Consider the following 12,434-nt stretch of genomic DNA (forward strand, 5'->3'; position numbering starts at 1 on the left):
GACACATGTTTAATACTGTATGTACTGTACTGCAGATACATGTTTAATACTGTATGTACTGCAGATACATGTTTAATACTGTATGTACTGTAGATACATGTTTAATACTGTATGTACTGTACTGCAGATACATGTTTAATACTGTATGTACTGCAGATACATGTTTAATACTGTATGTACTGTACTGCAGATACATGTGTAATACTGTATGTACTGCAGATACATGTGTAATACTGTATGTACTGCAGATACATGTTTAATACTGTATGTACTGCAGATACATGTTTAATACTGTATGTACTGTACTGCAGATACATGTGTAATACTGTATGTACTGCAGATACATGTTTAATACTGTATGTACTGTACTGCATACATGGTTTTTTTTTGATCCACTTTTTCTCCCATTTTCTATATTTTCTCCCATCCCAATTTCGTATCATCCAATTCAACCCTCCCCTGTCACGAACGCTGTTTCTTGCCTCCCACAAGCCGGCTGCAATGTGGACTAAGTCATACATAGCACAAGTCCCCTCCGGTACTTGAGGTAACAGCAGTCGCATCTTTTCACCTGCGCAGCTCGATCTCTCAGTGTCGAGGAGTAACGCGTGGGAGGCTCACGCTGCCCCCGACACTTCCTGATTCTACTGCGCAGGCGCACCAACCGACTTGTAGGAGTCGCTTGTTCACAACGCCCGATCCCCACCCTTCAGTTTCCCTCCCCGTAATACGGCCAATGTGTATTACTGCGGACGACCAGCTAAACTGAAAACAATGTGGAGAGCTGGATTCGAACACGCGAACCCAGCGTCTCCACATTGGTGGCGAGTGCCTTGCCCACTACACCACCTAGCCGCCCTGCAGATACATGTTTAATACTGTATGTACTGCAGATACATGTTTAATACTGTATGTACTGCAGATACATGTTTAATACTGTATGTACTGCAGATACATGTTTAATACTGTATGTACTGCAGATACATGTGTAATACTGTATGTAATGTAGATACATGTGTAATACTGTATGTACTGCAGATACATGTTTAATACTGTATGTACTGTACTGCAGATACATGTTTAATACTGTATGTACTGCAGATACATGTTTAATACTGTATGTACTGTAGATACATGTTTAATACTGTGTGTACTGCAGATACATGTTTAATACCGTATGTACTGTACTGCAGATACATGTTTAATACTGTATGTACTGTAGATACATGTTTAATACTGTATGTACTGTATATACATGTTTAATACTGTATGTACTGCAGATACATGTTTAATACTGTATGTACTGTAGATACATGTTTAATACTGTATGTACTGTAGATACATGTTTAATACTGTATGTACTGCAGATACATGTTTAATACTGTATGTACTGCAGATACATGTTTAATACTGTGTGTACTGCAGATACATGTTTTATACTGTATGTACTGCAGATACATGTTTAATACTGTGTGTACTGCAGATACATGTTTAATACTGTATGTACTGTAGATACATGTTTAATACTGTGTGTACTGTAGATACATGTTTAATACTGTATGTACTGTACTGCAGATACATGATTAATACTGTATGTACTGCAGATACATGTTTAATAATGTATGTGCTGTACTGCAGATACATGTTTAAGATAAGATAAGATAAGATATTCCTTTATTGATCCCCTTGGGGAAATTCAGGCATCATAGCAGCATGGGGGGGAGGGGGGGAGGGGTACAGGTAGTAAAACAACACAGTATACAGGTAGTAAAAGACAACACAGGCAGTGTAAACAATACTGTATGTACTGTAGATACATGTGTAATACTGTATGTACTGTATATACATGTTTAATACTGTATGTACTGCAGATACATGTTTAATACTGTATGTACTGTAGATACATGTTTAATACTGTATGTACTGTAGATACATGTTTAATACTGTATGTACTGTACTGCAGATACATGTTTAATACCGTATGTACTGTACTGCAGATACATGTTTAATACTGTATGTACTGTAGATACATGTTTAATACTGTATGTACTGTATATACATGTTTAATACTGTATGTACTGCAGATACATGTTTAATACTGTATGTACTGTAGATACATGTTTAATACTGTATGTACTGTAGATACATGTTTAATACTGTATGTACTGCAGATACATGATTAATACTGTATGTACTGCAGATACATGTTTAATAATGTATGTGCTGTACTGCAGATACATGTCTAATACTGTATGTACTGCAGATACATGTTTAATAATGTATGTGCTGTACTGCAGATACATGTTTAATACTGTATGTAATGTAGATACATGTTTAATACTGTATGTACTGTAGATACATGTTTAATACTGTATGTACTGTACTGCAGATACATGTTTAATACTGTATGTACTGCAGATACATGTTTAATACTGTATGTACTGCAGATACATGTTTAATACTGTATGTACTGCAGATACATGTTTAATACTGTATGTACTGCAGATACATGTTTAATACTGTATGTACTGTAGATACATGTTTAATACTGTATGTACTGTAGATACATGTTTAATACTGTATGTACTGTACTGTAGATACATGTTTAATACTGTATGTACTGTAGATACATGTTTAATACTGTGTGTACTGCAGATACATGTTTAATACTGTGTACTGCAGATACATGTTTAATACTGTATGTACTGTAGATACATGTTTAATACTGTATGTACTGCAGATACATGTTTAATACTGTATATACTGCAGATACATGTTTAATACTGTATGTACTGTACTGCAGATACATGTTTAATACTGTATGTACTGTAGATACATGTTTAATACTGTATGTACTGTAGATACATGTTTTATACTGTATGTACTGTAGATACATGTTTAATACTGTATGTACTGCAGATACATGTTTAATACTGTATGTAATGTAGATACATGTTTAATACTGTATGTACTGCAGATACATGTTTAATACTGTATGTACTGTACTGCAGATACATGTTTAATACTGTATGTACTGCAGATACATGTTTAATACTGTATGTACTGCAGATACATGTCTAATACTGTATGTACTGCAGATACATGTTTAATACTGTATGTACTGTACTGCAGATACATGTTTAATACTGTATGTACTGCAGATACATGTTTAATAATGTATGTACTGCAGATACATGTTTAATACTGTATGTACTGTAGATACATGTTTTATACTGTATGTACTGCAGATACATGTTTTATACTGTATGTACTGCAGATACATGTTTAATACTGTATGTACTGCAGATACATGTTTAATACTGTATGTACTGCAGATACATGTTTAATACTGTATGTACTGCAGATACATGTTTAATACTGTATGTACTGTAGATACATGTTTAATACTGTATGTACTGTAGATACATGTTTTATACTGTATGTACTGCAGATACATGTTTAATACTGTATGTACTGTAGATACATGTTTAATACTGTGTACTGTAGATACATGTTTAATACTGTATGTACTGCAGATACATGTTTAATACTGTATGTGCTGCAGATACATGTTTAATACTGTATGTAATGTAGATACATGTTTAATACTGTATGTACTGTACTGCAGATACATGTTTAATACTGTATGTACTGCAGATACATGTTTTATACTGTATGTACTGTACTGTAGATACATGTTTTATACTGTATGTACTGCAGATACATGTTTAATACTGTATGTACTGTAGATACATGTGTAATACTGTATGTACTGTAGACACATGTTTAATACTGTATGTACTGTAGATACATGTTTAATACTGTATGTACTGCAGATACATGTTTAATACTGTATGTACTGTACTGCAGATACATGTTTAATACTGTATGTACTGAAGATACATGTTTAATACTGTATGTACTGTACTGCAGATACATGTTTAATAATGTATGTACTGCAGATACATGTTTAATACTGTATGTACTGTAGATACATGTTTAATACTGTATGTACTGTACTGCAGATACATGTTTAATACTGTATGTACTGTACTGCAGATACATGTTTAATAATGTATGTACTGCAGATACATGTTTAATACTGTATGTACTGTAGATACATGTTTAATACTGTATGTACTGTAGATACATGTTTAATACTGTGTGTACTGCAGATACATGTTTAATACTGTATGTACTGTACTGCAGATACATGTTTAATACTGTATGTACTGTACTGCAGATACATGTTTAATACCGTATGTACTGTAGATACATGTTTAATACTGTGTGTACTGCAGATACATGTTTAATACTGTATGTACTGTACTGCAGATACATGTTTAATACCGTATGTACTGTAGATACATGTTTAATACTGTATGTACTGTAGATACATGTTTTATACTGTATGTACTGTACTGCAGATACATGTTTAATACTGTATGTACTGCAGATACATGTTTAATACTGTATGTACTGCAGATACATGTTTAATACCGTATGTACTGTAGATACATGTTTTATACTGTATGTACTGCAGATACATGTTTAATACTGTATGTACTGCAGATACATGTTTAATACTGTATGTACTGTACTGCAGATACATGTTTAATACTGTATGTACTGCAGATACATGTTTAATACTGTATGTACTGCAGATACATGTTTAATACTGTATGTACTGCATATACATGTTTAATACTGTATGTACTGCATATACATGTTTAATACTGTATGTACTGTAGATACATGTTTAATACTTTATGTACTGCATATACATGTTTAATACTGTATGTACTGCATATACATGTTTAATACTGTATGTACTGCAGATACATGTTTAATACTGTATGTACTGTAGATACATGTTTAATACTGTATGTACTGCAGATACATGTTTAATACTGTATGTACTGCAGATACATGTTTAATACTGTATGTACTGTACTGCAGATACATGTTTAATACTGTATGTGCTGTACTGCAGATACATGTTTAATACTGTATGTACTGTAGATACATGTTTTATACTGTATGTACTGTAGATACATGTTTAATACTGTATGTACTGTACTGCAGATACATGTTTAATACTGTATGTACTGCAGATACATGTTTAATACTGTATGTACTGTACTGCAGATACATGTTTAATACTGTATGTACTGTACTGCAGATACATGTTTAATACTGTATGTACTGTACTGCAGATACATGTTTAATACTGTATGTGCTGTACTGCAGATACATGTTTAATACCGTATGTACTGTAGATACATGTTTAATACTGTATGTACTGTAGATACATGTTTTATACTGTATGTACTGTACTGCAGATACATGTTTAATACTGTATGTACTGCAGATACATGTTTAATACTGTATGTACTGCAGATACATGTTTAATACTGTATGTACTGTAGATACATGTTTAATACTGTATGTACTGTAGATACATGTTTAATACTGTATGTACTGCAGATACATGTTTAATACCGTATGTACTGTACTGCAGATACATGTTTAATACTGTATGTACTGTACTGCAAATACATGTTTAATACTGTATGTACTGTAGATACATGTTTAATACTGTATGTACTGAAGATCAGTGATACCACAGATTACTTGTAAAAGTAATCCGATTACTGATTACTGATTACTCCTTTAAAAAGTAATCCAAGTTACTTTACTGATTACTTGATTATCAGAGTAACTTAGTTACTTTGAAAGTAACTAGGTTACGAAGTCGTCGTCGTTCCCCCAACAGTTTTTTTTTAAACGCTTTATTGAAAATGCATAAATAGTTTTTAACTTGTTTCTCTGCACATAACGTAAATTGTTAAACTAGTGCTTCAGCTTCTGTACCATCAAGTATGGTAAAGCAACAGTCTATGATGCTCACAGCATTAGAGCAGCCAGCCAGTGGTTTTACAAAACCAGTGTATCCATTCACATCTAACAAATGCAGGCTGAACTATTCAATTATATCAACTGTAACTATTAAATTGTTTTTATAAATGTCTCTCTATAAACATACAATCAGTCTCTCTTTAACATGTAAATTAACTGTAAATCTGGCAAATAAGAGCTTTTGCTCTGCCACCATCAAATATACATCAAAAGGGAAAGAAACAATCTCTCTCTTTTGCTGTTTGGCTGGCCTCCGAGTCCTCCTGTACCTAGTCGAAGCGTCGGCTAGTGTTGTGATTCCAGATGCTTTCAATGCAATTGGATGTGCTGTTTTTAGCGGTAGACAGTATTTTGACTGAGGCTACGTTTAGACAAGCGTTTTGGGGTGGAAGTCTGAACAGAAACCGCAAAAGTCTTGTTGCGGTTTCACTTGGTTTAGACGAGCGTTTTGGGGTGGAATTCTCAGACGAATGCAGACGAGGCTGTAACAACGGAGCCCTGCTGTCACACGATTGGCGCATATGTCACATGACGTGCTGTGAAGACCCGCCCTACTCTGCCTCTGATTCGCAGACTGTGGATGGGGAATGTGATTGGGCCAAAGCAGAGTCACTCACAGACAGAGAGTCCAGTCACGCCGCGGGACACATTCTTGTGTAACCCTTTCACTGCCACACCACGTCACTCCCAAATAAGAAAAACAGCTCAAAATGTATTTTTGACTGTCGAAAACGAAATAAAATACTGCATTCCGCCTGCATTATGAATTTATGATGAGATAGTAACGAAATAGTAACGCACAGCCAATTGGACAAGTAACTGCAATCAGATTACTGGCTTTTAAAGATTAACGCGTTAGATTACTATTTTCGGGGGAAAGTAATCAGATTACAATAACGCGTTACTTAGTAACGCGTTACCGGCATCACTGCTGAAGATACATGTTTAATAATGTATGTACTGCAGATACATGTTTAATACTTTATGTAATGTAGATACATGTTTAATACTGTATGTACTGTACTGCAGATACATGTTTAATACTGTATGTACTGTAGATACATGTGTAATACTGTATGTACTGCAGATACATGTTTAATACTGTATGTACTGCAGATACATGTTTAATACTGTATGTACTGCAGATACATGTTTAATACTTTATGTACTGCAGATACATGTTTAATACTTTATGTAATGTAGATACATGTTTAATACTGTATGTACTGTACTGCAGATACATGTTTAATACTGTATGTAATGTAGATACATGTTTAATACTGTATGTACTGCAGATACATGTTTAATACTGTATGTACTGAAGATACATGTTTAATACTGTATGTACTGTACTGCAGATACATGTTTAATACTGTATGTAATGTAGATACATGTTTAATACTGTATGTACTGCAGATACATGTTTAATAATGTATGTACTGCAGATACATGTTTAATACTGTATGTACTGCAGATACATGTTTAATACTGTATGTACTGCAGATACATGTTTAATACTGTATGTACTGTACTGCAGATACATGTTTAATACTGTATGTACTGTACTGCAGATACATGTTTTATACTGTATGTACTGTACTGCAGATACATGTTTTATACTGTATGTACTGCAGATACATGTTTAATACTGTATGTACTGTACTGCAGATACATGTTTTATACTGTATGTACTGCATATACATGTTTAATACTGTATGTACTGCAGATACATGTTTAATACTGTATGTACTGTAGATACATGTTTAATACTGTATGTACTGCAGATACATGTTTAATACTGTATGTACTGTAGATACATGTTTAATACTGTATGTACTGCAGATACATGTTTAATACTGTATGCACTGCAGATACATGTTTAATACTGTATGTACTGCAGATACATGTTTAATACTGTATGTACTGCAGATACATGTTTAATACTGTATGTACTGTACTGCAGATACATGTTTTATACTGTATGTACTGTACTGCAGATACATGTTTAATTCTGTATGTACTGCAGATACATGTTTAATACTGTATGTACTGTACTGCAGATACATGTTTAATACTGTATGTACTGCAGATACATGTTTAATACTGTATGTACTGTACTGCAGATACATGTGTAATACTGTATGTACTGCAGATACATGTTTAATACTGTATGTACTGCAGATACATGTTTAATACTGTATGTACTGTACTGCAGATACATGTTTTATACTGTATGTACTGCAGATACATGTTTAATACTGTATGTACTGTACTGCAGATACATGTTTTATACTGTATGTACTGTACTGCAGATACATGTTTAATACTGTATGTACTGTAGATACATGTTTAATACTGTATGTACTGCAGATACATGTTTAATACTGTATGTACTGTACTGCAGATACATGTGTAATACTGTATGTACTGCAGATACATGTTTAATACTGTATGTACTGTAGATACATGTTTAATACTGTATGTACTGTAGATACATGTTTAATACTGTATGTACTGTACTGCAGATACATGTGTAATACTGTATGTACTGCAGATACATGTTTAATACTGTATGTACTGTAGATACATGTTTAATACTGTATGTACTGTAGATACATGTTTAATACTGTATGTACTGCAGATACATGTTTAATACTGTATGTACTGCAGATACATGTTTAATACTGTATGTACTGTAGATACATGTTTAATACTGTATGTACTGCAGATACATGTTTAATACTGTATGTACTGCAGATACATGTTTAATACTGTATGTACTGTAGATACATGTTTAATACTGTATGTACTGCAGATACATGTTTAATACTGTATGTACTGCAGATACATGTTTAATACTGTATGTACTGTACTTCAGATACATGTTTAATACTGTACTGCAGATACATGTTTTATACTGTATGTACTGTACTACAGATACATGTTTAATACTGTATGTACTGTACTGCAGATACATGTTTAATACTGTATGTACTGTAGATACATGTTTAATACTGTATGTACTGTACTGCAGATACATGTTTAATACTGTATGTACTGCAGATACATGTTTAATACTGTATGTACTGTACTGCAGATACATGTTTAATAATGTACTGCAGATACATGTTTTATACTGTATGTACTGTACTGCAGATACATGTTTAATACTGTATGTACTGTACTGCAGATACATGTGTAATACTGTATGTACTGTACTGCAGATACATGTTTAATACTGTATGTACTGTACTGCATATACATGTTTAATACTGTATGTACTGTAGATACATGTTTAATACTGTATGTACTGCAGATACATGTTTAATACTGTATGTACTGTACTGCATATATGTAACTGAGGGGTACAATTCCCTGACTGTATTAATAAGTATGGTATCATTAAACCACTACCGTCTTATGTACATTACTACTGGCCATACAGTACACAGGTATATGATGAGAACACCTCCACAATGACACGGTTTCCACACAAATCTGGATTTAGATTATTTATAAGCAGCAATGATAGTACATAATATACTTTACTTTGGATGCGCTTATAAGGCAAAGAAATGTGCGTAGGCAAATCAATAACGTATGTCCATTCTCATATTACGCAGGAGATAATAATACAACCTGAATTGTAGGAATTATATCTATGGTACACTGGTAGGCAGCGGGAGATACTAGTAGGGTTCCCACCGGTTGTAAGCCAGCAGGGGGAGGAAATGTTCGAATGCAAAGTCTGGATCCACGGGGACTCAATAAGCTCCTGCTATGGGAGGCGGTATATTACTCCCTGGATCGGCAGACGAAAAGCAGCAGCTGTAATCCAAGTATGCGTGCAGCATAGGTGAAAGCCGGCCAGCCTCTCCAAGAGACGGGCTCGAGTGGTGTTCCTCACGGGTAAATCCCACACAGTAGTGGGGTGTAGACGATTCTTCTCCGCTCCAACAGCCTGGTCCAAAGCAATATAATAATAATCCAGCTGGAAAAGGGCTCTGCATTCACCGGTGTAGATTCTCCGGTGCGCGGTACTTCGCATTAACTAGGTAGAACTTGACGTTATTCCACTAAACTCTGACACTTTACTATCCTATTCGCACGCGGTTATAAGTGCTCTATTTAGATGCACGGTTGCTCACTTCACTTGGTCGTTGACTCGTGATGAAGGCTTTACTAGTAAGGAGCGAACGATACGTTGAACGAACGTATTAGGATAAGACAAGACTATTTCGGGGCAAAACGGGCCCTACTTCACCGCACGTTGTATCGTGGGTGAGGCTTCACTTGGGTAACTCGAACTACTTCTGTATTCACCTGCGCCATATTTATATGTTAGGTGAACAAACTAGTACCAGCCTTATTCCTGTCTCGTATTCCTGGGCAAAGCCGGGCATGTTCAGACAAGCCTTGTCGGTGACTTTGAACTCGGCATTGGGGGTATGGCCGTTGGCGCCTAGGGGATCGCTTCCAATAGGAGAACGAAATATTATGGTCTGTACTAGGTTAAAGGGATATTCTGTGTATATGTACAAAGAATACACAAGGGATATCAGACAATATACAAATCCTATGCAATATATATCAATCAATAAATACATATATTCGGTTTAATCTGACCCTTTGTAACAATATACATGTTTAATACTGTATGTACTGCAGATACATGTTTAATACTGTATGTACTGCAGATACATGTTTAATACTGTATGTACTGTACTGCATATACATGTTTAATACTGTATGTACTGTACTGCAGATACATGTTTAATACTGTATGTACTGCAGATACATGTTTAATACTGTATGTACTGTACTGTAGATACATGTTTAATACTATATGTACTGTACTGCAGATACATGTTTAATACTGTATGTACTGCAGATACATGTTTAATACTGTATGTACTGTACTGCAGATACATGTTTAATAATGTATGTCCTGTACTGCAGATACATGTGTAATACTGTATGTACTGTACTGCAGATACATGTTTAATACTGTATGTACTGTAGATACATGTTTAATACTGTATGTACTGTACTGCAGATACATGTTTAATACTGTATGTACTGTAGATACATGTTTAATACTGTATGTACTGTAGACACATGTTTAATACTGTATGTAGTACTGTACTGCAGATACATGTTTTATACTGTATGTACTGTAGATACATGTTTAATACTGTATGTACTGCAGTTACATGTTTAATACTGTATGTACTGTAGATACATGTTTAATACTGTATGTACTGTACTGCAGATACATGTTTAATACTGTATGTACTGTAGATACATGTTTAATACTGTATGTACTGTAGACACATGTTTAATACTGTATGTAGTACTGTACTGCAGATACATGTTTTATACTGTATGTACTGTAGATACATGTTTAATACTGTATGTACTGCAGTTACATGTTTAATACTGTATGTACTGCAGATACATGTTTTATACTGTATGTACTGAAGATACATGTTTAATACTGTATGTACTGTACTGCAGATACATGTTTTATACTGTATGTACTGTAGATACATGTTTTATACTGTATGTACTGTAGATACATGTTTTACATTTACATTTACATTTAGTCATTTAGCTGACGCTTTTATCCAAAGCGACTTACAAGTTCTGTACGACAAGCCATCAGGAAGGGCACAACTCTATCAGCTGAGCAACAATGTTCATCAAAGTGTTGAGTGCTACAGTGTAGGTTAGTTTATTAGGACAAGTGCATGACAGTACGGTTAGTTAGGGTTAGATTTTTTTATTGTTTTTTTTTTTTTTTTTTTATTCAGATAATGGTTGAAGAAGTGCGTCTTTAGTCGACGGCGAAAGATTGGACGTGATTCGGCTGTCCTAACTGGGGTGGGTAGTTCATTCCACCATTGTGGGGCAAGGACTGAGAATAGGCGACTTCTCTTTGATGACCCTCCCGGAGCTTGGATAGGAGTAGGTCTGAGGCGGCCAGAAGATGCAGAGCGTAGGGGTCTTGAGGGTGTGTAGTTAGAGACCATTGACCGGAGGTAGGCGGGAGCGGTTCCCTTTGCCGCACGGTATGCTAGGTCGAGGGCCTTGAAGCGGATTCGTGCAGCAATGGGGAGCCAGTGCAGGTCCCTAAGAAGTGGGGTGACATGGGCCGACTTCGGTAGGTTTGAGATCAGGCGGGCCGCTGCGTTCTGAATGAGTTGAAGAGGCTTAGTGGCAGTGGCCGGGAGGCCAGCGAGCAGTGCATTGCAGTAGTCGAGGCGGGAGATGACTGTTGATTGGACGAGGAGTTGGGTGGCTTCTTTTGTCAGGAAGGGGCGTATCCTTCTGACGTTGCTCAGGAGGAATCGGCAGGTTCTGGTCGTCGCTGCGATGTGAGCAGAGAAGTTCAACTGGTCGTCGAGGACAACACCAAGGTTCTTGGCGGTCGGGGACGCAGTCACAGCTGTATTCTCGACTGTGATTGAAAGGTCGGTTAGGGGGGAGGATTTGGCCGGCAGGTGGAGCAATTC

The sequence above is a fragment of the Notolepis coatsorum genome (genome assembly GCF_963971535.1).
Source record: "Notolepis coatsorum genome assembly, chromosome: 3".
Lineage (NCBI taxonomy): Eukaryota > Metazoa > Chordata > Actinopteri > Aulopiformes > Paralepididae > Notolepis > Notolepis coatsorum.